This window comes from Phyllobates terribilis, unplaced genomic scaffold (genome assembly GCF_046119375.1).
Source record: "Phyllobates terribilis strain yellow unplaced genomic scaffold, ASM4611937v1 Scaffold_2__4_contigs__length_985480577, whole genome shotgun sequence".
In the NCBI taxonomy this organism is placed as follows: Eukaryota; Metazoa; Chordata; class Amphibia; order Anura; family Dendrobatidae; genus Phyllobates; species Phyllobates terribilis.
In genome coordinates, this window is record NW_027362762.1 from 616,912,955 (window position 1) to 616,930,276 (window position 17,322).

Here is a 17,322-nt window from a genome sequence, read left to right on the forward strand (position 1 = left end):
CTCCAAAATTATAATATATAGATAGGGGACACCATATCGTGTTTGCAGAGCCCTTGATGTGCCTAAACAGTGGAAACCCCTACAAATGACCCCATTTTAGAAACACCATCTCTCAAGGAACTTATTTAGAGGTGTGGTGAGCACCTTGAATCTGCAAAATTTTATAACTTTGAGCCACAAAAATGAAAAAAATTTTTTCCCAGAAAAATGTTGCTTTAGCCCCCAATTTTTTCTTTTCACAAGGGTAACCGGAAAAAATAAACCTCAAAATTTGTTGTGCGATTTCTCATGTGTATGCCGATAACCCCATATGTGGCGAAAAACTACTGCTTGGGTGCACGTCAGGGCTCAGAATTCAATTGGTGCTCCTTCCTTTATGGAGTGCAATTTTGGCTAGAATAGATTGCGGATGCCATTATCACATTTGAAGAGCCTCTGACGTGCCAAAACAGAAGAAACTCCGAACAAGTTACCCTATTTTGGAAACTGCACCTCTTGAATTCAATTCACAAAATTGTATAACATTGAGCTGAGTCGATGGAAAATTCCCATTTTTTTTCCACTAAAGTTGCTTTGGCTCCAAGTTTTCAATTTTCAAAAGTATAATAGGTGAAAATGGACCTCACAATTTGTTACTATATGGTCGAAAACTACTTTTGAGGCACAGTGCAATGCTCAAAGGAAGGAGCGCCATATTTAAGTTCAGATTTTGTGGAATGGTTTTAGGGTGCTATGGCACATGAGCAGAGACCCTGAGGTGCCAGAACAGCAGAACCCCCCCTCCCCCATAAGTGACCCCATTTAACAAATTACACCTCAATGAATTTATCTAGGCTTGCAGTGATCATATGGACACCACGGGTGTGTCAAAGCATTTTATACCATTGGACAGTGAAGAAAAATAGATTTTCTCCATTAGAGGATTAGATTTTCTCTGCATTAGATGATACAGGAAATCATGGGTGTATGCTGCTGCCAATAGGAGGCTGACACTATGCACAAAAAAAAAAAAAAAGCTCCTCCCTAGCAGTATATACTACCAACTGGCATGAAACCATGAAACTACTCCGTTTTAGCTTAGTGTCAGTAGGAGGTGGACACTCGGCTGCACCCAGCCTCGTTTCTACCTTTTTAGGTTTTGTTGTTTTTTATTAATGAGCCCTCTTTTTCAGATACAGCTTGTGATTTTGGGCAACAGAGTGAAATTGTGTCACTCTTATCTACCCCTTCCCCATGGAGACCGGGAGCCCAGTGTGGGATTGTGTCACTACTGTACCCTCTCGTGTCTAACAGGCAGGCCCTTAACACATCAAGAGTGTTTGGGGCATCCGCACTGAGTACAGGCGGACTGGTCCTCGCCATTACACCTGGCCTGTTTGCCCTCCAGAGCCAGACGTGCAGGATAGGAAAACGGATCCATTACCTGCCAGCTGCCAAAAGGTCTGCATCCAGGTCACTTGATGACCGCTGTCCAGAGGTCTGTATCCAAATCCTTTGTAGTATCCTATCACCGAATAAAAGAAATAGGTCCCGGAACTCACGTATGGAAAATCAATTCTTTTATTCCGCATAGAGAAGTTACAAAACTTTGCAGCCCCTTACGAGTTTTTGTCAATTGACAAAAGCTAGTAAGGGGCAGAAACATTTTGTAACTTCTCTATGTGGAATAAATGAATTGATTTTCTTACACGTGAGTGCTGGGACCTGTTTCTTCTATTAGATTTTCACCTTCCACCTGCACCACAGAGGACTTGAGAAAACGGAATACCGACTATATCTTCTTTGTGTATTCCATCACCGGTCTGTGAAGAAGGATTCAGGTTCTTCAGGACAGGTATTTCCATTGCAGTGACGGGGGCTTCATATATTAAAAAAAAAAAATAGATTTTTCTATAGGGAATCTTAAAATCAGTCCTGCCAATAATACAGACGTACCAAGGTAAAATTCCCCTTCCCTCATTGGCCTGTGACGACCTCTGCGCTCCCCACATCCCCCTGTGGCCTTCAGGTGCAAAATTTAGCCCCCGCCTCCGAACTGGGCTCTCCACTTGGCTGGGCCATATCTCCAACAGCTCAGCCAAATGCGTGTGCCGTCTCTCCCGTGAGCCCCCGCCACTCCACCGGCCAATCAGAAAGTCCCTCTCTCCCATCGTGCGGGAATACTGCATGCGTTCTTCTGACGACGCCTATCTTCACTGACTCTCCGAGCAGGAAATTGCACGTGTCTTCAGCCTCCGCCCCTCTTGCCTGGCGCCATCTTCCACGCTCTCCACTGCGCAGCACCTCACTGCAGACTTGGCCCTCCAGTCCCCAGCGTCTCCAAGACACAGGGCCACCGCAGGCTCAGTCCTCCAGAACTCAGCCAGGATCCCGGTTCTGAGTAAGCTCTGCTACTGGGGGCAGCTCTCATCCTCGGCAAGCTCACCATGGCACACACACTCTACCTGTCTATGCCTAACCTCAGGGAGTCTCACTCCCATCCTATCACTTGTCCTACACTTTGCTTGCTCCTCCTGTAATAAAAAGTTACCTTCAGGTCAGACCTCGCCCCCCTGCCTAAATTGAAATTCAGACCACGCCCCACTGCCCGCAACGAGTGGGCTGCATCACTCTCTCAAGCTATAGCTGACTTAAAGTATCCCACACTTTGGTCTTGGTCTTGGAACGCCTACCCAATCCTGTGTCTGCCACAGGGCCCCCGTTAGCTCACCCTGGTGTTTCGGATCTCCCCATTTCCCATAGCCGTAAGGGTACCCCTTGCAGGAGCTCCAGCAGTTCGAAAAAGCATGCTTGATTCCATCTCTCTCACTCTCCCCTTCCTCCGACTCTCCAGCAGCGCAGGCATCAGATCCACATTCTGAGTCGGTTTCTGATCTATACTCCGAACATCCAAACTATGTGAGACAGTGGATAGTCTGATTCTAGCTGTTAAGGGTCTGATTAACAGAGACCTCTTTCTTGCAGCTGACTGTATCCTTCAGAAGAATGAAGCGCCCTCCCCGTAGTTTTGCCAATCACGAGGAGTTCAACAGAGTCTTCGCTAAGGAATGGGAGCACCCAGAAAAGTGCTTCCAGAGAAGAAAGCTGATGAACATTCTGTATCCTTTTGCAGCTTACCTGCTTCAGAAATGGGTCTCCCTCGTTGGATCCCCCGGTCTCCCAGCTTTCCAGTAGCACCATTCTCCCTCTGTGTGACGGGTCTTCCTTAAAAGAGCCCTCTGACAGGCACGCTTAAGCCCTCGCCAAACCAGCCTTTGAGGCTGAGGGTTCAGCCCTCTGCCCGTCATTCGCTGGTACGTGGTGGCCAAGGCAGTTTTGGCCTTTGCAAAACATCTCTGACAGGATATCCTTGCTGATGTTCCTGCCGAACTGGCGGACCAAATCAGTCACGCATGGAAGTATCTCCTGATGGCTTCCTTTGACGCAGCCGCCTGTTCAGCCCTGGCAACTGGCAACATCAGCACTATCCGCAGGGTTTTATGGCTGAAAGCACAGAATGCAGACTCAGCGTCAAAAAAGTCCCTAACCGGCCCACCTTTCCAAGGTTCTCATCTTTTTGGAGAGGAACTAGATAAAATAATCTCAAACACCACTGGTGGTAAGAGCACTTCTCTCAACAGAGGGCTAAACGCCTGCCCAGTCGTACAATCCAATTTCATTTCTTTTTGTGGTTTTCGCCCTAGAACAATGTCTGACAGGACAAGTCTCCAGCTCCTCAGCAGAAGAAGAGACCTTCCTTCAGACCAGCTCCCACCTGGCATCCAAAAACACACCAGCACCGGCCATCCAGAACCAAATCTAACAGATTCTCCTCAGCATGACTGGTCGCTCCCACCTGGGAGGACTCTCATGGTGGGCGCCATCTCCTTAAATTTCTGGACGAATGGCTCGCAGTATTCGATGACGCCTGGGTCCGGGACGTCGTCTCCTACGGTAATAAAATTGTCCTCCTCTGTATTGATTACCCTGCAGAGTTTAGTGTCATCTGCAAATATTGAAATACTACTCTGTATGCCCCCTACAAGGTCATTAATAAATATGTTAAAAAGAAGCCGGCCCAATACTGACCCCTGTGGTACCCCACTGTTAACTGAGACCCAGTCTGAGTCTGTTCCATTAATAACCACCCTTTGTTTCCTATCACTGAGCCAGTTCTTAACCCACATACATATATTTTCCCCTATCCCCATTGTTCTCATTTTATGTATCAACCTTTTGTCTGGAACCATATCAAAAGCTTTTGAAAAGTCCATATACACAACATCCACTGCATTTCCTCGGTCCAGTCCGGAACTTGCCTCCTCATAAAAGCTAATCAGATTAGTTTGACAGGAACGGTTCCTCGTAAACCCATGTTGATATTGGGTCATGAGGTTATTTTTCTTCAGATACTCTAGTATAGCATCTCTTAGAAAACCCTCCAGGATTTTACCCACAGTAGAGGTTAAGCTTATTGGCCTATAATTTCCAAGTTCGGTTTTTGTCCCCTTTTTGAATATTGGCACCACATTTGCTATACGCCAGTCCTGTGGTACAGATCTTATTATTATGGAGTCTTTAAGATTAAAAATAATGGTCGATATATGACGTTACTTAATTCCTGCAGTACTCGTGGGTGTTTCCCAACCGAGCTCGGGGATTTGTCAACTTTAGTGATTTTTAGACGCCGCCGTACTTCCTGCTGGGTTAAAAAAGTGACATTTAATGGAGAATTTTTGTCATCACTTATCATGTTTTTTTGTCATGCGATTTTCTTATGTAAATACTGTTGAAAAAAAATCATTTAGCATATTGGCTTTTTCCTCATCCTCATCCACCATTTCACCCAGACTATTTTTAAGGGGGCCAACATTATCTTTTTTTAGTTTTTTACTATTTGTGTAGTTAAAGAATATTTTGGGATTATTTTTACTTTCTCTGGCAATGAGTCTCTCGGTCTCAATCTTTGCTGCCTTGATTTGGTTTTTACAGAATTTATTTAATTTTCTGTATTTATTTAATGCTTCATCACTACCTACTTGCTTTTGTTCTCTAAATGCTTTTTTTTGTCACTTATTGCGCCCCTTACAGCTCTATTTAGCCATAGTGGTTTCCTCCTGGTTCTTGCATGTTTATTCCCATACGGTATATATTGTGCACAGGTCCTATTCAGGATGCTAATAAATGTCTCCCATTTGCTTTGTGTAGTTTTATGTCTCAGGATATTGTCTCAGTTTATTGCACTAAGATCATCTCTCAACCGTTGGAAATTTGCCTTCCTGAACTTTAGTGTTCTTGTAACCTCTCTACTACACATCTTATTAAAGGATAAATGAAAACTTATTATTTTGTGATCACTATTACCCAAGTGACCCCCAACTCGTATATTTGATATGCGGTCTGGCCTGTTGGTTAATATTAGGTCTAGCAGTGCCCTCCTTCTTGTTGGGTCCTGAACCAGTTGTGAAAGGTAATTGTCTCTCAAAGTTGTCAAAAACCTATTACCTTTGCTTGAACTACAGGTTTCTGTTCCCCAATGTATTTCAGGGTAGTTGAAGTCCCCCATAATAATGACTTCTTCTTGAGTCAGTAATTTATTATTTTTTCCCCCTCCCCTTATCTCCACCCACAGGGACTCTACATTTTCATTAGATTCACATATATTCTCACGCAAGATGGGTTTTAAGGATGATTTTACATATAAACACCCCCCCCTCGCTTGTTTGTACGGTCATTTCTGAACAGACTATAGCCCTGTAAATTAACTGCCCAGTCATGGCTCTCATCCAGCCATGTCTCAAATATCCTCACCATGTCATAATTATTTTCCAACAAAATTAATTCTAATTCCTCCATTTTGTTGGTGAGGCTTCTGGCATTAGTGTACATGCATTTTATGTATCTCTCTGTACCTCTATTGCTTCTTACTATATTGACTGTTCTAACCCCACCCCCAATTTCTTTATTTGTGCCCAGGTCACTATCTGCACTATCTTCCCCACCTATAAAATGAATACCCCCCTGTTAAATATTAATTATGGATATTCATTTTATTCTTAATTCTGAGTTCTGTACCATACATTACATAAGAATGCATCAGCCATCGTTTCTAGATGACATGCGCTATTTGTGTGTGTATTTTTAGTTCACTACCATATGCAGAATGACAGGTGCAATAAAAGCCCATGTTAGAGACATTCCACAGGACACGGGACGAGGGTCTGTGTGTAAACCAGCTGCTGATGTAGGCCCAAGGAAACACGTTCTTTACCCGGACACATGGTGTTATCCGGACGCACGTGCTGGACACAGACAGACGCAATCTACCATCCAGGATCCCAGGGAAAGATGGGTGAATCTCAACAATTAAGCTAATTATGGACAAATGGACAATCACTTTGTAACTAATTATTGTATGTACCTTCTGCAATAATTCTTTTTAATGGACAACCCGAGAATAAATAGATACATATTTTTATAAGAATATCTTGATATTGATACTTTGAGAAGTCCTCGATAGAGAAAAAATATAGATAGAAGTATTTTTTTTACATTTCTTCCCCACCTATAAAATGAATACCCTCCCAATCCCTAGTTTAAACACTCCTCTAACCTTCTAGCCATTTTCTTCCCCAGCACAGCTGCACCCTCCCCATTGAGGTGCAGCCCATCCCTAGCGTAGAATCTGTAGCCAACTGAGAAGTCGGCCCAGTTCTCCAGGAACCCAAACCCCTCCTTCCTACACCAGTTCCTGAGCCACTTTTTTATCTCCCTAATCTCCCGTTGCCTCTCTGGCGTGGCACGTGGTACAGGTAGTATGTCAGAGAATACCACCTTGGAGGTCCTTGCTTTAAGCTTGCAGCCTAATTCCCTGATATCATCTTTAAGGACCTGCCACCTACCTCTAACTTTGTCATTTGTGCCAATGTGCACCATGACCGCTGGATCCTCACCAGCCCTTCCCAGTAATCTGTCAACCCGATCAGCGATGTGCCGGACTCGAGCGCCAGGTAGGCAGCACACTGTTTGACGATCCCTGTCTTTGTGACAGATTGCCCTATCTGCTCCCCTAATAATTGAGTCCCCCACTACCAGCACCTTTCTGGCCTGCCCTGCTCTCCTATTTCCCCCCTTGCTGGAGCTGACACTCCTCCGGCTTTCAGAGGACATGCCTTGCTGCAGCAGTGCTACCCCTGTACCAACACCCCCCTCATCTGCCAACTTTGCAAACTTATTGGGGTGTGCCAGATCAGGACTAGCCTCCCTGGCACTCTTCCCTCTACCCCCCCCCCCTTCTAACTGTCACCCAGCTAGCTGCCTCACTGTCCAGCAGCTCCCTACTACCATCCCCCACATCTACCTCAGAGAGCAGCTGCTCAGTGAGCAACAGACCCTTTCCATATTGTCAATGGATCTCAGAGTTGCCAGCTGCTCATTTAGATCCAGTACCTGGGCTTCCAAATGCACAACGTGCACACATCTCGCACAGCAGTATGCACCCATGACCGACTGTTCAAGGATTGCATACATGTGGCAAGATGTACACTGGATAGCATTGTCAATAATGTAGCTCATTTCCTAATGGGGATTGCCCTATACAGAAATGTTAAGTAAAAAGAAATGTAAAGAATTAATAAAATACAGACAGCAATTCAGTCCAAATTCCTCCCTTCCAAAGTCCCTGAACCCAAAGTCACTGAAAAACAAGTCACACACTTACTTCCGTTTACACTTACACTCCAGTCACACTCAGCTTGTTTACACTCAGCTCGTTCACACTCGTTCCTTTTGCACTTACGCTCCGGTCACACTCAGCTCGTTCACACTCGCTAAGGAAGAAGATTTAAAGAGGTTTTTTTTTCCCCCCTTTTAGCAGCAATCCACCCTACAGCTCAATGCACTACCAAAGGAATAAATAAATAGTTAATAATAGTTAAAAAAAAAAAAATAAAGAATAAAAATGGTAAAAAATAAAAAATAAAGATTATACTTAACTTCCGATGGCCCCCGGTATTTTCTCTGCTCCATCTGGTCTGTTGTATGGGTTGCGCTGGTGTGAAAGAACCTGCGATGACGTCATTAAGTCATGTGACAGGTCACGCGACCGCCGACGTCAGCGATCGCGTGACCTCTCACATGACTAAATGACGTCATGGCAGGTCCTCACACCACCGCGACCCATACAACAGACCGGACGCATCGCTGAGGAGACCGGGGGACATCAGAAGGTAAGTATAATTTTTATTTTTTATTTTAAATTCTTTTTTTAACAGGTTCTATGGTACCTGTGTCTGGAGGCAATTACGCTGCGTGTCCGCAAAATTAATGGACACGCTGCGTATTTTTCCGCAATGATAATCCGCAGTGGAAATTTCCGCAGCATGTGCACAGCACATGCGGATTATTATTGGGGACCATGGGGCATGTATTACCAAGTGTTTTTTAAGCGTTTTCGCTGCGAAAATTCCACGGCAAAAACGCTTGAAAACCGCATAGTTGGCACGCAGCCTTAAAGCATAAAAAGGGTTTTCTTTGATGTTGAAGTTAAGAAAATGGAAGAAATAGTAGTAGTAGTGAGGGGGGCTGCCTCATCTTGCAGTAGACCAGGCAAATCGAGTCCCCAGTTAATTTTAATCAGCTAACGTTCAGAGACTAGATCTGAGCAGACGAGGCAACCAGCAGGGGGAAAGAGAAGAAAACAACGGTGGAGAAGTTTGTGTATGTCCCCCTCTCTGGGGCCCCCCGGTCCCGCTGTGCGACACCCATTACCCTCCTCGGCTCGGGCTCTGTTGTGGGTCTGCAGCGAGGGAGTGGGGAGAGTATAACCTGTGGTGTGCAGGATGCGTCTAGACCTGTAGTAACAAAGGGGGTGATAATGGTATTGGGCATGCGGCTGTGATGTCGGATAGAGACATGGAGTAAGGCACGGAGGGCGGCCCGGCAGCGGGCATTGTTGAGAACAGTGGTGGTGCTCAGGCTGGGTCCCCTGTGAGAGGGGGACAGGCCAGGCACTTGGGGATGGCGTGCGTAGCTGCCTCTGCCTCCTGCGCTGCTGGTGGTGATCTGGCAGTTGGGGCCGCATCTCAGACGGTGTGTGCTGGGGTGTCTGGGTCCCCCAAGCATGGATCCGTTGCTGGATCACTTTTGGGGACCCAGGGACCCCTACGTCATAATACACTTCAGCTGCTGCAGAAGCTCGTAATACGCTTTAGCTGCTGCAGAAACTCATTATTCACACCTAAGCTGCTACAGAACCTCACAATACATCTTAGGCCTCCTTCACATGTACGAGTGAAAGTGTAGCCCTATCCATTTTTACCATCTGTGTGTACATGTGTGCTGTCCGTGTGACACGTACCAGAATAAAATGCATTCAAGAAATTGCTGATTCTTATGTGTTAAAGGGAACCTGTCACCAGAAATCCATATCTGCAGGTTAATAGCGTTTTTTTCTGGTGATAGGTTCCCTTTAAAGATGTACAAAGATAATGATGCATAGAGAGATAGATAATAAATATCTGGCAGATATATAACTTCACAACCACACAAGACATTATAAAATGGCACCCTTTAGTGCCTGGTATGTGGCGCTTATTGTCCAGCTTTGTATTAACCAAATAAATAGAAAAAAAGATGTGGGATTCACTCTATTTTTTAATAACCTGCCCAAGTAAAGCAGACAGCTGCAGGCTGATATAATGAACCACAGACAGTATAGGGCAGGGGTCATCGACTGGGGATATTTGTCAGTGATTTTAGCTTGGGATGTTTCCCCCCATCATTTTTTATTCTCATCCCTTGCACTATATTCAGTAGGTCAGTAACTTGAGGGGTTAATCCCGGCTGTACCTTTCAGTTTATCCACAGGGGTGAAGGTTTTTCATAGGGCAGAAGTTAATTCCTGATTTACATAGGCAGCTGCTCTACCTATATGTGCTTCCCTCACTCCTCCTGCTCCCCCCGCCCCTCCTTTTTCTAGTGGTAAACCTCAATGACTGTAATAAAACCCCCTCTCCCTGTTTCCCCCTCCTCTTCTCCGGCACCTGCTGTGCAGGAACTTCCATCCCTCCCTTAATTATAATGATAATTATAATATTATTTAAAAAATAAGTAAATAAATAAAAAATTCATATAAAAAAAAAAAGAATAATTGTGGTTTATATTGTTATATTAAGCCACAGCTGGCGGTAAAGAATACATGGTTAGAGTTTTGAACGAACTGAAGACGGACTTGCCCACCGGGAGTCCACTGGTGCATTCCGTTTCAGCTCGAGTGTTTGATTAAAGTAAAAGAGTTACAGTGTTGGTTAACATTCATATGAATAAAGCTGTGGCCAACTCTGTCCACAAAACAGTTTCATGGTGTCAGTGTTTTTTTTAAAGGGGGGGGTTATGTTTATGGGCTACATGTGTTCATATCAACAGTCTTATCAGGCTTCAAAGATCCATGGCTATTGGGCCCTTCCCTGCCTAAAAATATAAGCCCACAGCCACCCCAGAGGTGATACATCACATTAGATACATCAATTCTGGCGCTTTGCCCACCTCTTACCGATTGCCCTGGTGTGGAGCCTCGTTCTCTCACTCCATAGACTTTGCCAACAGCCACTTCCGGGTCACACTGCCCTGCGCGTGACTCAGCAACTCTAGACTAGATAGACGATGGATGAGTGAGTGAGGAAGGTATGGAAGGATTGATGGATGGATTGATGGAGGCATGAGGGATGGATGGATGAGGGAGGGATCGATGGATGAGGGAGGGATGTATGAGAGAGGATGGATGGATTGATGAGGGATGGATGGATGAGGGAGGGAGGGGAGGGATGGATGGATGAGGGAGGGATGGATGCACACAGCATATTATACTTCCCTATGTAGAAGCCTCTTTCTTCCTGCCTGATTAGTTCTACCAGCTGAGTCATTCCCCTACTGCCCCATACTGTGTTCTGCATCTGAAGGCTGGAGCAGGAGGCAGGGTAAGGGTCTGTCAGAGACCGGGGGTGTGGTGTCTGTTGTAATATTATGATCAGTCTCTGCCAGACAGGAAAACTCTAGTCAGGTTGTGATCAGCTCCTCCAGAATTACAAGAGCGCTGCTCACATGACTAGGTGTGATATGTAGGCAACCATGCAGAATGCTGATAAGGAGTATATTATAAACTGTCAGCATTCTGCAGCCTAGATACACACACAAATTATACAGAAAGCCCAGACGACCCCTTTAAGGTAGAAGAAACAGTCATCGTGAATGGTACAGTCTCTATATGGGATAATCAGCAGTGGGGACCACTAGGATCTGTGCTAGGGCCAATTCTTTTTATTCTCTTTACTAAATGACCTTGTGGATAGGATTGTAAATACAGTGTCAGTATTTGCTCATGACAAAAAACTTTGTAGAATAATATAAAATGATCTTCACTGTGTAATATTACAAAATGATCTGGATAATATGTCTGAATGGGCAAACACTTAACTTAAAGGGGTATTCCCATCTCCAAGATCCTATCCCAATATGTAGTAGGTATAATAATAATAATATTAGCAAATACCTCCAATTAGAAATGTAGTATAGTATTTTTGATTCGCTATGTCTCTTACCTCATGTGCAGGACCTTAGGGATCCATGGTTGCGTCCACTGATAAAGTGACAGTTAGCTAGCTGCTAGTGGTCGTAACCGTGGATACCTAAGGTCCTGTATTGCCTGCACATGAAGTAAGTGGCATAGTGAATCAAAAATGCCATATTACATTTCTAATTGGAGGTATTTGCTAATATTATTATTATTACACCTACTACATATTGGGATAGGATCTTGGAGATGGGAATACCCCTTTAATGTTAAAACATGCAGAGTAATTCACCTAGGACATAGTAATCCTATTGCTGCATACACAGTGGGGAAAATAAGTATTTGATACACTGCTGATTTCGCAAGTTTTCCCTCCCACAAAGAATGGAGAGGTCTGTAATTTTTATCATAGGTACACTTCAACTGTGAGAGAAAGAATCTTAAAAAAATCCAGAAAATCACATTGTATGATTTTTACATAATAAATTTGCATGTTATTGCATGAAATAAGTATTTGATACAATAGAAAAACAGAACTTAATATTTGGTACAGAAACCTTTGTTTGTAATTACAGAGGTCAGATGTTTCCTGTAGTTCTTCACCAAGTTTGCACACACTGCAGCAGAGATTTTGGCCCACTCCTCCATACAGATCTTCTCCAAATCTTTCAGGTTTCGGGGCTGAGCAACATTGAGTTTCAGCTCCCTCCAAAGATTTTCTATTGGATTCAAGTCTGGAGACTGGCTAGGCCACTCTAGGACCTTAAAATGCTTCTTACGGAGGTGTTCCTTAGTTGCCCTGGTTGTGTGTTTCGGGTCCTTGTCATGCTGAAAGGCCTAGCCATGACCCATCTTCAATGCTCTTACTGAGGGAAGGAGGTTGTTAGCCAAAGTATTGCGATACATGACACCATCCATCCTCCCTTCAATATGGTGCAGTCGTCCTGTCCCTTTTGCAGAAAAGCACCCCCAAAGTATGATGTTTCCCCCACCATGCTTCACGACTAGGATGGTGTTCTTGGGGTTGTACTCGTCCTTCTTCCTCCAAACTCGGCGAATGGAGTTGTTACCAAAAAGTTCTATTTTGGTCTCATCTGACCCCTTGACCTTCTCCCATGCCTCCTCTGGATCATCCAGATGGTCATTGGCAAGCTTCAAATGGGCCCGGACATGAGTTGGCTTGAGCAGGGGGGTCCTTGGGTGCCCTGCAGCTTTTAATCCATGACGGCGTAACGTGTTACTAACGGTGATGTTTGAGAATGTGGTCCCAGCTTTCTTTAGGTCATTGATCAGGTCCTCCCATGTAGTTCTGGGCTGATTCCTGACCTTTCTCAGAATCATCCTTACCCCATGAGGCAAGATCTTGCATGGAGCCCCAGACCAAGGAAGATTGACAGTCATCTTGTGTTTCTTCCATTTTCTAATAATTGTGCCAACAGTTGTTGCCTTCTCACTAAGCTGCTTGCCTATTGTCCTGTAGTCCATCCCAGCCTTGTGCAAGTCTAAAATTTTAAACAACATATTACCCAGAGGGTAAATAAACCCTATTTAAGGGATACACTAAAATATGACTTTTATTTATTCTCATTAAAAAGTGATCTAAAAATTACTATAGTGGATCTGTATTTTTCAATATATAGGAGGGTTACCAACTGGAACACCCCACCAAATGGCTACAAATATTCAACCCTTTTATGTATACATGCTTTCCTATCTGTATCCATTTGGTGGGGTGTTCCAGTTGGTAACCCTCCTATACACTCCCTGACAGAAGTTATGTCGCTTATTCATGTTATGTAAATAAAAGCTTATAACCTGACGTTAAATTCATCCATTGGTTTTATAAATTACTCTTTTGAAAGCTGAAACCCTCCCAAATTTGGTTTAGGTTAAGAAAATAAATTGGCATCAATGCTGAAATATTGATCATTGAATGAACACAGAATGGTCAGATTTTGGCAAGACAAAAGTTTTGTCGCCTGGTCATATAATGCACCCAATCCTAGTTTACATCCTCACCAGTGCTCAGTAAATGATCAGTTAATTAGTGGGTGTGTATAAAAAGAAACCCAGCACCCCAGACTTTCACTTGAACTGCAACTTGAGCTCTGACAACATGCCAAAAATCCACCCTGCAACTAAAGCCTTGATTATCAAGAGGCTGAAGACCAGATCCACTGCAGAGGTGACTGGCACCTTTAATGTGTCTCAGCGTCAAGTACTAAGAATTAAAAAAAGATTTGAAGAGACTGAAGATGTGTTTGACAAGCCCAGGTCCAGCAGTTGGTTAGAAAATCCAAAGCAAGCCCCTCTTCCACTGCAGCAGAGCTCCAACAGGCCTGGTCACCTTAAGTCCCTGTGTCAACTAGAACAGTTTGTAGGATTCTGTCTCGAAATGGCCTCCATGGTCTAATCAGTGCCCAGAAGCCAGCACTAAACAAAAGGCAAATAAAAAAAAACAGTGTGGCATTTGCAAAGTCCCACAGCCTGCTAAACAGATGGATGCTGGAAAAGTGTCAGAAGGTGGATTTCTCTGATGAATCTTCAGTAGAATTACACCACAGCCGCCGCAAATACTGCAGGAGACCTACTGGAGCCCATATGGATCCAAAATACACCCAGAAAACGGTTAAATTTGGTGGTGGAAAGATCATGGTCTGGGGTTACATTCAGTATGGGGTGTGCGAAAATTTGCAAGGTGGAAGGCAATATCAATAGCCTAAAATATCAAGAAGTATTAGCTACCTCTTACATTCCAAATCATAAAAGGGGTCAAATTCTGCAGCAGGATGGTGCTCTATCTCATACATCCATCTTTACAACAAAGTTCCACCAGGCAAAAAGATCAAGGTGCTCAAGGACTGACATGAACATCAGTGAGCATGTTTGGGGTAGGATGAAAGAGGAAGCTTGGAAGACAAAACTAAAGAATCTAGATGACCTCTGGGAGGCATGTAAGACTGCATTCTCTGCTATTCCTGATGACTTCATTAATAAATTGTATGAATCATTGTTGAACCGCATGGATGCAGTCCTTCAAGCTCATGGAAGTCACACAAAATATTAAATATGACTCTAATAGCACCACAACTTCATTCACCAATGTTATGCAACATATAATTGTATTTTAAGATAATTATTTGTTTGAATATCACATTACTTTCTGTGGGCGACAAAACTTTTGTCTTGCCAAAATCTGACCATTCTGTGTTCATTCAATGATCAATATTTCAGCATTGATGCCAATTTATTTTCTTTACCTAAACCAAATTTGGGAGGATTTCAGCTTTCAAAAGAGTAATTTATAAAACCAATGGATGAATTTAATGTCAGGTTATAAGCTTTTATTTACATAACATGGATAAGCGACATAACTTCGGTCAGGGAGTGTATATTGAAAAATACAGGTCCACTATAGTAATTTTAAGTATATACCACTTTTTAATGAGAATAAATAAAAGTCATATTTTAGTGTATCCCTTAAATTAAATAGGGTTTATTTAACCTCTGAGTAACAGGTTGTTTAGAATCTCTTATCCCTAAAGGGTTGCTCACACTTGTTGTATTATTTTATACAATTTTGTCCCTGGTGTCCTTAGACAGCTCTTTGCTGTTGGCCATAGTGGAGAGGTTGTGTGATTGAGTGTGTCGATAGGTGTCTTTTATACAGGTAACAAGTTCAAACAAGTGCAATTAATATAGGTAATGAGTGCAAAGTAGGAGGGCTTCTTAAAGAAAAACTAAGATGTCTGTGAGATACAGAATTCTTGCTGGCTGGTCGGTGATCAAATACTTATTTCTTGGAATAAAATGCAATTTAATTATTAAAAATCATACAATGTGATTTTCTGTTTTTTTTCTTTTTAGATTCTGTCTCTCACAGGTGAATTGTACCTACGATAAAAATTACAGACCTTTCCATTCTTTGTAGGCGGGAAAACTTGCAAAATTGGCAGTGTATCAAATACTTATTTTCCCTACTGTACATTACATTGAAGCATACTCTGAATACAGAACAGGAGAAGGACCTGGTATTCTGGTTAGAAGGGATGGAAGACTTCTAAAATGAGAGATTGTAAAAGTTGGACTTGTTTACTTTAGAAAAAGGACACCTTAGAGGAGATCTCATTTACTTGTATAAATACATGTGTGGTGAATAAAAAGGACTGGCACATGATTTATTCTTTACAAATTCCTGGTTTCTAGCTTCTGCACTACCATACCGCTTCTGCCTATAAAAAAAGTGCTGACTGATTCCCATTAAGACCCAAGGGTTTTATATGGATGATGTCTATTTATCCAGAAAGTAGGAAAGATGCCTGCTGCCTGGAATACCTTCTGCTACCAGAGGCAGATGCTGATCACACCTTGTGTACAGTTCCATTTACATTAGCTTCTAACAAACTGCTGATCAGCTATATATCTAATACAATAGAAATCCCCCAGGTAGGTAATATGTAGGGCTTTATGTAGGGTCTTGTTTTATTATATTTAACTTTTGGCAGTCTTATTATTCTTTGTGCATGGGTATACCTTTTTTGCCCTGAGGCCTACGTAGGTGTATTTACACTAATCTTTGCTAATAATATCCCTCTTTACATCATTGTGTGATATTTAATGATGTATGGGGACGTAAATGAGCGTTTTTAAAAATATTTTTGATAAACTTGTTTTTAGGGAGGGGTGAGTTCAATTTTATTTTTCGATACGTCAGACCCACTACCTATATATTTTTGAGCCCTTTCTTCTATGTTTGCTAAGTGGCGGCCATTTAACAGGATGTTAATGCGCAGCCAGTGCTTAAGATGTGCACTGAACGAGGCAGTGTGCATTGACCGCCATTGTTCTTGGCAGCACAGGTTCTAGTTACACAGAGCATTGTGCTGCCCAGGCAAGCCAAAAGATAATTTCACCAGGTGACCAGCAGCCATTGTAGACTGCACATTTATCATGAAATGAGCGTTCACGGTAATTGTCCAGTATAAATGCACCTTAAAGGGAATCTGTCAGCAGATTTTTGCTATGTAATCTGAGGACAGCATGATGTAGGAATAAAACACTGAATTCAGCAATGTGTCACTTATCAGACTGTGTGCTGTTGTTTACTTGAAATTAAGGTTTTATCAGCAGGATATTATCATTGCTGGTCTGGGTCTGATGTACCTGCTAGACTGACCACTCCTCCTACTCTGATAAGCAGCTTACTGTCAATAGACAGTGTACATAGAAAGCTGTGGTGTGGGCGGGGTTAGCTTTCTGAGCTCTGCTATGTGCCCAATCTAAGGACTCTGATTGTATCACAACTGCTCCGCCCAGTAAACTTAGTGATTCAATGTTGGAATCAGGATCGCTTTTCCTGCTCTGAAATGAGGTAGCAAAAATCTGGTGACAGATTCCATTTAAAGAACTCTTGCTTCTTACCTTTATTGACACCATTAGGATGCGTTTGGCTCTGATTTGGACAAACTCATGGAGAGAGAGAAACATTCTACCTGGCTCATAGGGAAGGGATGGCCACACAGGTTTTATTCAAAAGCATTGTTAGCCTCACAGGGCTTGAGCTGAAAAGACCACCTTCCTCAGCTTAACGGGAAGCAATCTTCTTGGAAAAAGACCTATTATTTAAATTGAGTTTCTATGTTACATATATAAAAAAATGCAGTTTTTTTTCATATTATCTTTATTTATTTTAAAAAAAGTAATTTTTACACTGGCCAGTGGGGCTTTTTCAGATTGCTACTTTGTCTTTTCAGGAAAGGTTTATGGCAAGGCTC